The sequence below is a fragment of the Salvelinus fontinalis genome, chromosome 23, assembly GCF_029448725.1.
Source record: "Salvelinus fontinalis isolate EN_2023a chromosome 23, ASM2944872v1, whole genome shotgun sequence".
Lineage (NCBI taxonomy): Eukaryota > Metazoa > Chordata > Actinopteri > Salmoniformes > Salmonidae > Salvelinus > Salvelinus fontinalis.
In genome coordinates this window covers 35,342,013-35,352,411 of record NC_074687.1, presented here as the reverse complement: position 1 = coordinate 35,352,411, position 10,399 = coordinate 35,342,013, and positions in this window count along the sequence as shown.

Genomic DNA, 10,399 nt, shown 5'->3' with positions numbered 1-10,399 from the left:
TTCTACCCCAAGCAATAAGACTCCTGAACATCTAATCAAATGGCTACCCAGACTATTTGCATTGTCCCCCCCCCCCCTTTACGCTGCTGCTACTCTCTGTTATTGTCTATGCATAGTAACTTTAATAACTCTACCTACATGTACATATTACCTCAATTACCTTGAATAACCGGTGCTTCCGCACATTGACTCTGTACGGGTACCCCCTGTACATAGCCTCGCTATCGTTATTTTACTGCTGCTTTTTAATTATTTGTTACTTTTATTTATTTTTCTTAAAACGGTGTTGTTGTTTAAGGGCTTGGAAGTAAGCATTTCACTGTAAGGCTCCTACAACTGTTGTATTCGGCGCATGTGACTTTTTTATTTTAATTTTATTTGATGACCTCACATGTGAATCCTTAAAGAGTGGGGGAGCTAGCTAAAGGGTGTGTGAACAATGCTGAATGGGTGTAGCAAAGGAGAGCTCTCCAGTAGTAATACCAAAATATTCAAAGGCCATTTTCTCAAAATTGAAGTTGCAAGTTCATCAACTTTCAAAGCAGAATGATTTGAACATTGTTCCTCAAAAATGCATTGTAAGACTTGCTCTGTGAATGCTTTTATCAAATGTGAAAAACACAATTTCAAATTTTGCTGCATATAACTGAATCAAGGTGGTCGGTCACATATACAGTTGAAGTCGGAAGTTTACATACACCTTAGCCAAATACATTTAAACTCAGTTTTTCACAATTCCTGATATTTAATCCTGGTAAAAAATCCCTGTCTTAGGCCAGTTAGGATCACCACTTTGTTTTAAGAATGTGAAATGTCAGAATAATATTAGAGAGGATGATTTATTTCAGCTTTTATTTCTTTCATCATATTCCCAGTGGATCAGAAGTTTACATACACTCAATTAGTATTTGGTAGCATTGCCTTTAAATTGTTTAATTTGGGTCAAACATTTCGGGTAGCCTTCCACAAGCTTCCCACAATAATTTGGGTGAATTTTGGCCTATTCCTCCTGACAGAGCTGGTGTAACTGAGTCAGGTTTGTAGGCCTCCTTGTTCGCACGTGCTATTTCAGTTCTGCCCACAAATTGTCTATAGGATTGAAGTCAGGGCTTTGTGATGGCCACTCCAATACCTTGACTTTGTTGTCCTTAAGCCATTTTTCCACAACTTTGGAAATATGCTTGGGGTCAATGTCCATATGGAGACCCATTTGTGACCAAGCTTTAACTTCATGACTGACGTCTTGAGATGTTGCTTCAATATATCTACATAATTTTCCTACCTCATGATGCCATCTATTTTGAGAAACGCACCAGCCACTCCTGCAGCAAAGCGCCCCCACAACATGATGCTGCCACCCCCATGCTTCACGGTTGGGATGGTGTTCTTCGGCTTACAAGCCTCTCCCTTTTTCCGCTAAACATAACAATGGTCATTACGGCCAAACAGTTATATTTTTGTTTCATCAGACCAGAGGACATTTTTCCAAAAAGTACGATCTTTGTCCCCATGTGCAGTTACAAACCGTAGTCTGGCTTTTTTATGGCGGTTTTGGAGCAGTGGCTTCTTCCTTGCTGAGCGGCCTTTCAGGTTATGTCGATTAAGGACTCGTTTTACTTTGGCTATAGATACTTTTGTACCTGTTTCCTCCAGCATCTTCACAAGGTCCTTTGCTGTTGTTCTGGGATTGATTTGCATTTTTCGGATCAAAGTACGTTCATCTTCAGGAGACAGAACTCGTCTCCTTCCTGAGCGGTATGACGGCTGTGTGGTCCCATGGTGTTTATACTTGCGTACTATTGTTTGTACAGATGAACGTGGCACCTTCAGGCGTTTGGAAATTGCACCAAACTTGGCTGATTTCTTTTGATTTTCCCATGATGTCAAGCAAAGAGGAGCTGAGTTTGAAGGTAGGCCTTGAAATACATCCTCAGGTACACCTTCAATGGACTCAAATGATGCCAATTAGCCTATCAGATGCTTCTAAAACCATTACATAATTTTCAAGAATTGTCCAAGCTGTTTAAAGGCACAGTCAACCTAGTGAATGTAAACCTCTGACCCACTAGAATTGTGATACAGTGATTTATAAGTGAAATAATCTGTCTGTAAACAATTGTGTCATACACAAAGCAGATGTCAGGAACCAACTTGCCAAAAATATAGATTGTTAACAAGAATTTTGTGGAGTGGTTGAAAACGGGTTTTAATGACTCCAACCTAAGTGTATGTAAACTTCCAACTTCAATGTATAGTTACAGCAGGTCAAGGTAGGACAGTCAGACAAACACACATGCAACAACATCACTCACTTACTTCCGGTATTGGAGTTGTTGGTTGTGTGGGTCGGGCAGATGGAGCACTAGCATCCTCCTCCTGAATACTCCTCACGATGGCTGCAGAAGCTGGAGTCCTTGGGACATGTTGCCTCCTCTAGATTTGAGGTCTTACCAATGCCTTGCCCTGCTCCTTGAGAAAGAGCCATCTCCTCTAGAGTTTCCTTCTGTTCGAATCTGGGTTCATCGCCATCCAGATGACAAACGCGCTGTACACCAATATGTCCAAGATGTTGAAGAACATCACAAGCCGCCAGCGTAGGGTTCTTATTTTGCAGCTGTAGCCAGTCACCTGGCTTATCGAATTACCCACCTCTCCTTTTGTAGCATTGTAATCCATTATGATTTCTGTTTTTTGATGATCCTACCCCCAGATTCTCCCATCCCTATGCAGCGTACTCATGAGTACCACATTTTTGCCTTTCTTTTGCACATAGGACACGGGACGTGTCGGCAGTGAACACAAACTTAGAGTAATTGATTGGCCTGTTCCATGTATTCAAAAGCTGAGGTGGGAGCTCTGGCTTGTTTTTTCTTACTGTTTCTAACATCGTCAGCTTCCTCTTGAGGAGCTCCTGTTCGAACTTGTGCGAAGTAAAAAAGTTATTGCATGTGATGTTGTGGCCACGGATTCCTCTGTCACATCCCTTGGTTCTTCTCAGGGGCTCTTCCATCTGGCTTCTCCGTATACTCTTGCAAGTTCCACACATATAATGAAGCAGCATCAAAGCCAGCCCAGATCTTTATTCCATATTTTGTGGGTTTAGACAATATGTACTGTCTGAAGGGGCAGCAGCCCCTAAATGGCATAAGCTGCTCATCAACAGTAACGTTGGGCCCAGGGTTGTAAAACAGGGGAAGGTGGTCCACCCACTTGTCCCACACTGACCTGATTGCAGCTAGCTTGTCTCTCTGCTGCCGAGCTGGTCTGGTGTCTCAGTTATCGAAATGGATAATCAAGGAAATAATGTGGAAGTTTTCCAGAGACATTGTTTCACTGAAAAGTTCTCTGCCAGTTTCTGCATCCCACAAAGATCAATGCACTCAATGAAAATGTGTTATTTTACATGTTCTTCACAGAAAATTAGCCAAAGCCAATGAGTCTCAGGTTGAAAAGATTCTTCGTTGTATACTTTTTATTTTAGGTAACATTGAAAATGAGTAACACAAATCTGAACACCACACAAGGGTTAACACCTAGCTTACAGATACACTGAACAAAAATATAAACACAACATGTAAAGTGTTGCTCCCATGTTTCATGAGCTGAAATAAAAGATTCCAGAAATGTTCCATACACACAAAAATCTTACATCTCTCCAGTTTTGTGCACAACTTTGTTTAGTGAGCATTTCTCATTTGTCAAGATAATCCATCCATGTGACAAGTGTGGTATATCAAGAAGCTGATTAACCCATAACAGTCTAATCTCTATCTAAACCGTGGGAGGAGTTATACTAAGTGGCTCGCTATCAAACACTGTGTCCCCCCCTGTCCTTCTCCGTGGCTGACGTGAGTAAAACATTTCACTTGTTAACCCTTGCAAGGCTGCTGGCACGGACGGAATCCCTAGCTGCGTCCTCAGAGCACGCGTAGACCAGCTGGCTGCTGTGTTTACGGACATATTCAATCGCTCCCTATCCCAGTCTGTTGTCCCCACATGCTTCAAGATGGCTATCATTGTTCCTGTAACCAAGAAGGCAAAGATAAGTGAAATAAATGACCACCGCTCCGTAGCACTCACTTCTGTCATAATGAAGTGCTTTGAGAGGCTAGTCAAGGATCATATCACCGCCACCTTACCTGCCACCCTAGACCCACTTCAGTTTGCACACCGCTCCAACAGGTCCACAGATGACGATATCGCCATCACACTGCACACTGCCCTATCCCATCTGGACAAAAATAATACCTATGTAAGAATGCTGTTCATTGACTACAGCTCAGCATTCAACACTATATTACCTTCCAAGCTCATCATCAAGATGGAGTCCCTGGGTCTCAACCCCGCCCTATGCAACTGGGTCCTGGACTTTCTGATGGGCCGGCCCCAGGTGGTGAAGGTAGGAAACAACATCCCCAATTAACTGACCCTCAACACTTGGGCCCCACAAGGGTGTGTGCTCAGCCCTCTCCTGTACTCCCTGTTCACCCATGACTGCAGACGACACAACAGTAGTGGGCTTGATCACTAAAAATGACAAGACAGCCTACAGGGAGGAGGTGAGGGACCTCAGAGTGTGGTGTCAGAAAAACAACCTCTCACTCAACGTCAACAAAAGAAAGGAGATGATCGTGGACTTCAGGAAACAGCAGAGGGAGCACCCCCATGTCCACATCAAAGGGACAGCAGTGGAGAAGGTGGACAAACTGAAATGGTCCACCCACACAGACAGTGGGGTGAAGAAGGCGCAACAGCACCTCTTCAACCTCAGGAGGCTGAAGAAATTTGGCTTGTCACCCAAAACCCTCACAAATCGAGAGCATCCTGTTGGGCTGTATCACAGCATGGTACGGCAACTGCACCGCCCTCAACAGCAAGGCTCTCCAGAGGGTGGTGCCGTCTGCACAACACGTCACCGGGGGCAAGCTACCTGCCCTCCATGACACCTACACCACCCGATGTCACAGGAAGGCCAAAAAGATCATCAAGGACAATAACCACCCGAGCCACTGCCTGTTCACACTGCTATCCTTCAGAAGGCGAGGACAGTACAGGTGCATCAAACCTGGAACCTGGAACCGAGAGATTGAAAAACAGCTTCTATATCAAGGCCATCAGACTGCTAAAACAGCAATCCCTAACTCAGAGAGGCTGCTGCCTACATTGAGACACAATCACTGAACACTTTAAGAAATCGGAAATATTGGCTGGAATCACAAGATGCCTGTCTTTCATTTGCTGTACACTATGTATTTTTCAGAAATGTTTTATGATGAGTATTTAGGTATTTGACGTTGGTGTCTGTAATTATTCTGTCTGCTTTCGGTGCAATTTCTGATTGTAGCTGCATTGTAAACTATGATTTATACCTGAAATATGCAAATTTTTCGAACAAAACAAGATTTATTGAATAACATGTTATAAGACTGTCATCTGATGAAGTTGTTTGTTGGTTAGTTTGGTTGGTTCTTGGTTAGTTAGGTTGGCTTTGTGCATGCTACCTGTGCTGTGAAAATGTCTGTCCTTTTTTGTATTTGGTGGTGAGCTAACATAAATATACGTGCTGTTTTTGCTGTAAAACATTTTAAAAATCTGACATGTTGGCTGGATTCACAAGATGTGTACCTTTCATTTGCTGTATTGGACTCGTTAATGTGTGAAAGTTAAATATTTCTAAAAAATATATTTTGAATTTCGCGCCCTGCAATTGAAGTGGCTGTTGTCATATTGTGGCCGGCCTCGGGCTTGCAGCCAGAAGAAGTTAATAAATGGATCACTAGTCACTTTAAACAATGCCACTTTAAATAATGCCACTTTAATAATGTTTACATATCTTACATTACTCATATCACATGTGTACACTTTATTTTATACCATCTACTGCACCTTGCCTATGCCGCTCGGCCATTGCTCATCCATATACTTATATGTACATATTCTCATTCACCCCTTTAGATTTATGTGTTTTAGGTAGTTGTTGGGGAATTGTTAGATATTACTGCACTGTCGGAACTAGAAGCGCAAGCACTTTGCTACACTCGCATTAACATCTGCTAACCATGTGTATGTGACCAATAACATTTGATTTGATTTGACTCTTTTAAGAATTTCATATCAAGGACCATTTAGCTATTTGATTTTGAACATTTTAATTTGGCCTTCTACTATTAGCCCATACAAACACAATGAATATCAGACTTACTACATGTAAAAACAGATAGTCCCCCCAAGAAATAAAAAATATTTTTATTCAGAAGTGTCTGTCCTATTTCCGAGGGATATAAAAAATATCAGGAAACATTTGTTTTTGTTTTTTAAATGTATTTAACCCCTCATGTTTGGCACTAATGTGACTCCACATGTGACACACCATCCGGATTCGGTCCTATGTATCAACATTTGAAGTTGTGTTTTTTACATTGGATACAAGTAGAGACTCAGAGCTAGAACAGTGTATATCATACACTACTGTTGAGGAACAATGGGAAAGTAATTGTGCTTTCAAAGTTGATAAACCTGTAACCCCACTTTGGAGAAAATGGCTCGTGAATGTTTTGTTACACCTCTGGAGAGCTCTTCTTTATCTACACCCATTCAGCATCATTCACACCCTCTTAAACCTTAGCCCACCCATTTCCTTAAGGCTTCACATGTTAGGTAGTCTAGTAAACAACCTAAACATGGTGAAAGCAGTAGCAAAAAGTGGTAATAAAAATACACTCTAGTCCTTAGCCTATATCCTAATCTGACTTTGGTGCAGGCCATGTTGTTCTTCACATTACCGTCTCTGGTAAACACACACTATATTAAATGCAGTCTACATTTATTTGTCACATGAATAATACAAATAATATTACTACAGAGATCATACACGTAATGTTAGCGAGCGAACCAGCCAGATAACGTTAGCTAGATAGCTAACAGTACACTTTAAATTGCAATGAAAATTACTTTCTGACAAAATTAGAAACGTATAATATCTGAAAATGTAGCTAGACACTTACCTGTATACATGGATGAAAACTTCTCCATCACTGCCATGGATGCCATGGTTGACCTTAGTTTGAAGATGTAATCCAGAGACAGGGGTTTTATGCAACAACCTTCTGTGTTCTCTTTTCGATTTGACAATCATCTCTCTGCTTCCACCAGGCAGTCCAATGATTTCAAAACTCAGACAACTTCTTCCATGACAACTACGCTGTTGATTGCTGTTTCTTCCCCCATCACTGTCATCAGAACATTCTACAATGTCTGGTTCAATGAAAATGTTTTACCTAAATCAGGGATTTCCTCATCATCTGATTTATTTTCAGATTCAGCATGGCACAATAGTCCTCCAGAAAGTAGTCCATCACAACTTTTCCTACTGATCTTTGTCAATAGTCCTATGATCTTCAGGGCAGCAATGCAAAAAAAAAATCTGTTCTTCATGATATCTTTAAAAAAAAGCCGCGCTAGAAAGGATTATCCACAGATACTGAGCAGCTCATTTTATTTACAGAAGCATGCTACATGGCAGGCCAATCCGAACTCATCTCTCAAAACACATTTTGATTTTTTTTTTAAACTTTCAAATGCCTCTCCTGTGAACTAGTGATGTGCGACATACGCCTAGCTTCTTGAAACAAGTCACATAATACTTCCATAATTGTTTTGGTACCGGAGACCTTCAGATGAGTTTTGTGAGGCCTGTGGGCAACATGTACAACCGACATGTACATGTTCGTAAGGATCTCACCTTTCCACAGAGGGGCCATATTAGTGTGTCGCCCAAACTGTTCGGACGCAACAGACAGAAGTTGGCAGATAGGCTGTACTGACCTCAGACAAGTCCCAAGACACTTGTGGGGGTCATAGAGCAAGACGGAGAACACCATCATGTTCATAAGAGTTTCATCATAAAATTTGAAGAGGTTATAAACCGTTCGGATACTACAACCGATTTTGTGAGAAGATCGAATTTCGTGATGTCTCATTGCCTGACAATCAGCACTCTAGCTCCATCCACTGCAGATGCAGAAGTGTGACATCAGTGGATGCTGTGGAAGGAGATGCATCCAATGAAAAAACGGATATCTCTAGTTTAAACTGACAGATTTTTATGGGCATTTTTTTATTATGCCAATTAGATTTCCGCAGGTGAGCGGAAATCGACTCATGGGGGTATTAACAGCATGATCATTACACAGGTGCAACTTGTGGTGGGGACAATAAAAGACCACTCTAAAATGTGCAGTTTTGTCACACAATGCCACAGTTGTCTCAAGTTTTGAGGGAGCGTGCAATTGGCATATAGACTGCAGGAATATCCACAAGAGCTGTTGCCAGAGAATTGAATGTTAATTTCTCTACCATAAGCTGCCCCCAACATCGTTTTAGAGAATTTGGCAGTATGTCCAACCGGCCTCACAACCACAGACCATGTGTAACTATGCCAGCCCAGGACCTCCACATCCGGCTACTTCAACTGATCGTCTGAGACCAGCCACCCGGAAAAGCTAATGAAACTGTGGGTTTGCATCACCAAAGAATTTCTGCACAAACTGTTAGAAACCGTCTCAGGGAAGCTCATCTGCGTGCTCGTCGTCCTCACCAGGGTCTTGACCTGACTGCAGTTCGGTGTCGTAACTGACTTCAATGGGCAAATGCTCACCTTCGATGGCACACTGGAGAAGTGTGGTCTTCATGGATGAATCCCAGTTTCAAATGTACCGGGCAGATGGCAGACAGTGTGTATGGCGTAGTGTGAGCGAGTGGTTTGCTGATGTCACCGTTGTGAACAGAGTGTCCGGCGGTGGGCGGTGGGATTATGGTATGAGATCCTGAGGCCGATTGTCATGCCATTCATCCGCCGCCTTCACCTCATGTTTTAGCAAGATAATGCACGGCCCTATGTTGCCAGGATCTGCACACATTCCTGGAAGCTGAAAATGTCCCAGTTCTTCCATGGTCTGCATACTCACTAGACATGTCACCCATTGAAAATGTTTGGTACACTCTGGATCGACGCGTACGATAGCATGTTCTAGTTCCCGTCAACTCTATGCAAAGGAGATGTGTCGCGCTGCATGAGGCAAATGGTGCCCACACCAGATAGCTAACTGGTTTACTGATCAACACTCCTACCTTTTTAAAAAGGTACAGTATCTGTGACCGACAGATGCATATCTATATTCCCAGTCATGTGAAATTCATAGTTTAATTTATTTCAATTTATTAATTTCCTTATATGGACTATAACTCTTTGAAACTGTTTCATGTTGCATTTTTATTTTTGTTCAGTGTACATTAAATTAAGCCAAAGTTTTGGAATTGCATAACACCATCTAACCAGTTATCATATAATGTTACCCGTATATGCAGCTATCTTAGCTATCAAGCCAGAGAGTAAAGGTAATTAATTTTGCCTCTTAGCTAGCCTAACTGGCTAACTAGCCTAGCTAGCCAAACTCCATGGTCTACATAGCCAAGTAGTAAGCCAGAGAACAACCACAGACAGGGTTAGTAAAATATATCTTTGGAACTACTAGTCTAGCACAAGCAGGAACCGACAGAAACCAATTTTAAAAAGCCAGCAGATATAAAGTAGAGAGAGTGGAGACTTACTGATTGACTGCTGAGTTAGCTACCAAAGTCAAAGAAAAGCCAAGGAGGGGCCTTCAGAGGGAGCGTCAGATAGCTAATCCAATAGCAATATAGTCAGGTAAATTCAATATGAATTTACCTCCATTACTGCTGACACTCGCAAAGTACCAGTAGTTCAGTAGGAAATATAGGTTGCAGACTCGTCTGAAGGTAACCCGGTACTGGTTTAAAAAATGAATGGAAGTATGGAAGTAGTTTTGTGCTAACAAAAAAAGGGGAAGAAATGATATATTTCCAGAGCTTTCTTATATAGTTATAGGACACACACTTTAAAGCATTACTGTGGCGTTCTCTATTCTGTCTATGACATTAATTTCAACACATTTATAATGGAAATAAACCTACTGCTCTATTTATACAAGTTGTGTTTTTATATCTCAAAGATTTTGAAGAAGGCTTATCACCTTTAATAAGCATTCCACACCATGGAGAAAAGAAACTGCTCACAGTAAACACAAAAATGTATGGCATTCCATGTTTCCCAGTGTGAAACCCCCCACATATTTAGCCTGGGATATTAAGCACAGTCTAGGACAGGTGTTGGTTTTGCCATAGGTTGTTATGCTTAATGCATGGTACCAGACCTGTGAAAATGGGGGTTGTTCCTGTCTCAGGTTATTACATATGTCAGGGTCAGCTAGTCTCAGACCATGGACTCCTGTGTTGTAGCAATCACCTTCACACTTCTGGGCTGGAGACAATGGTCACTTTACCTGTGTGACCTTGCATTTAATGTAAAATAGGAAAGGGG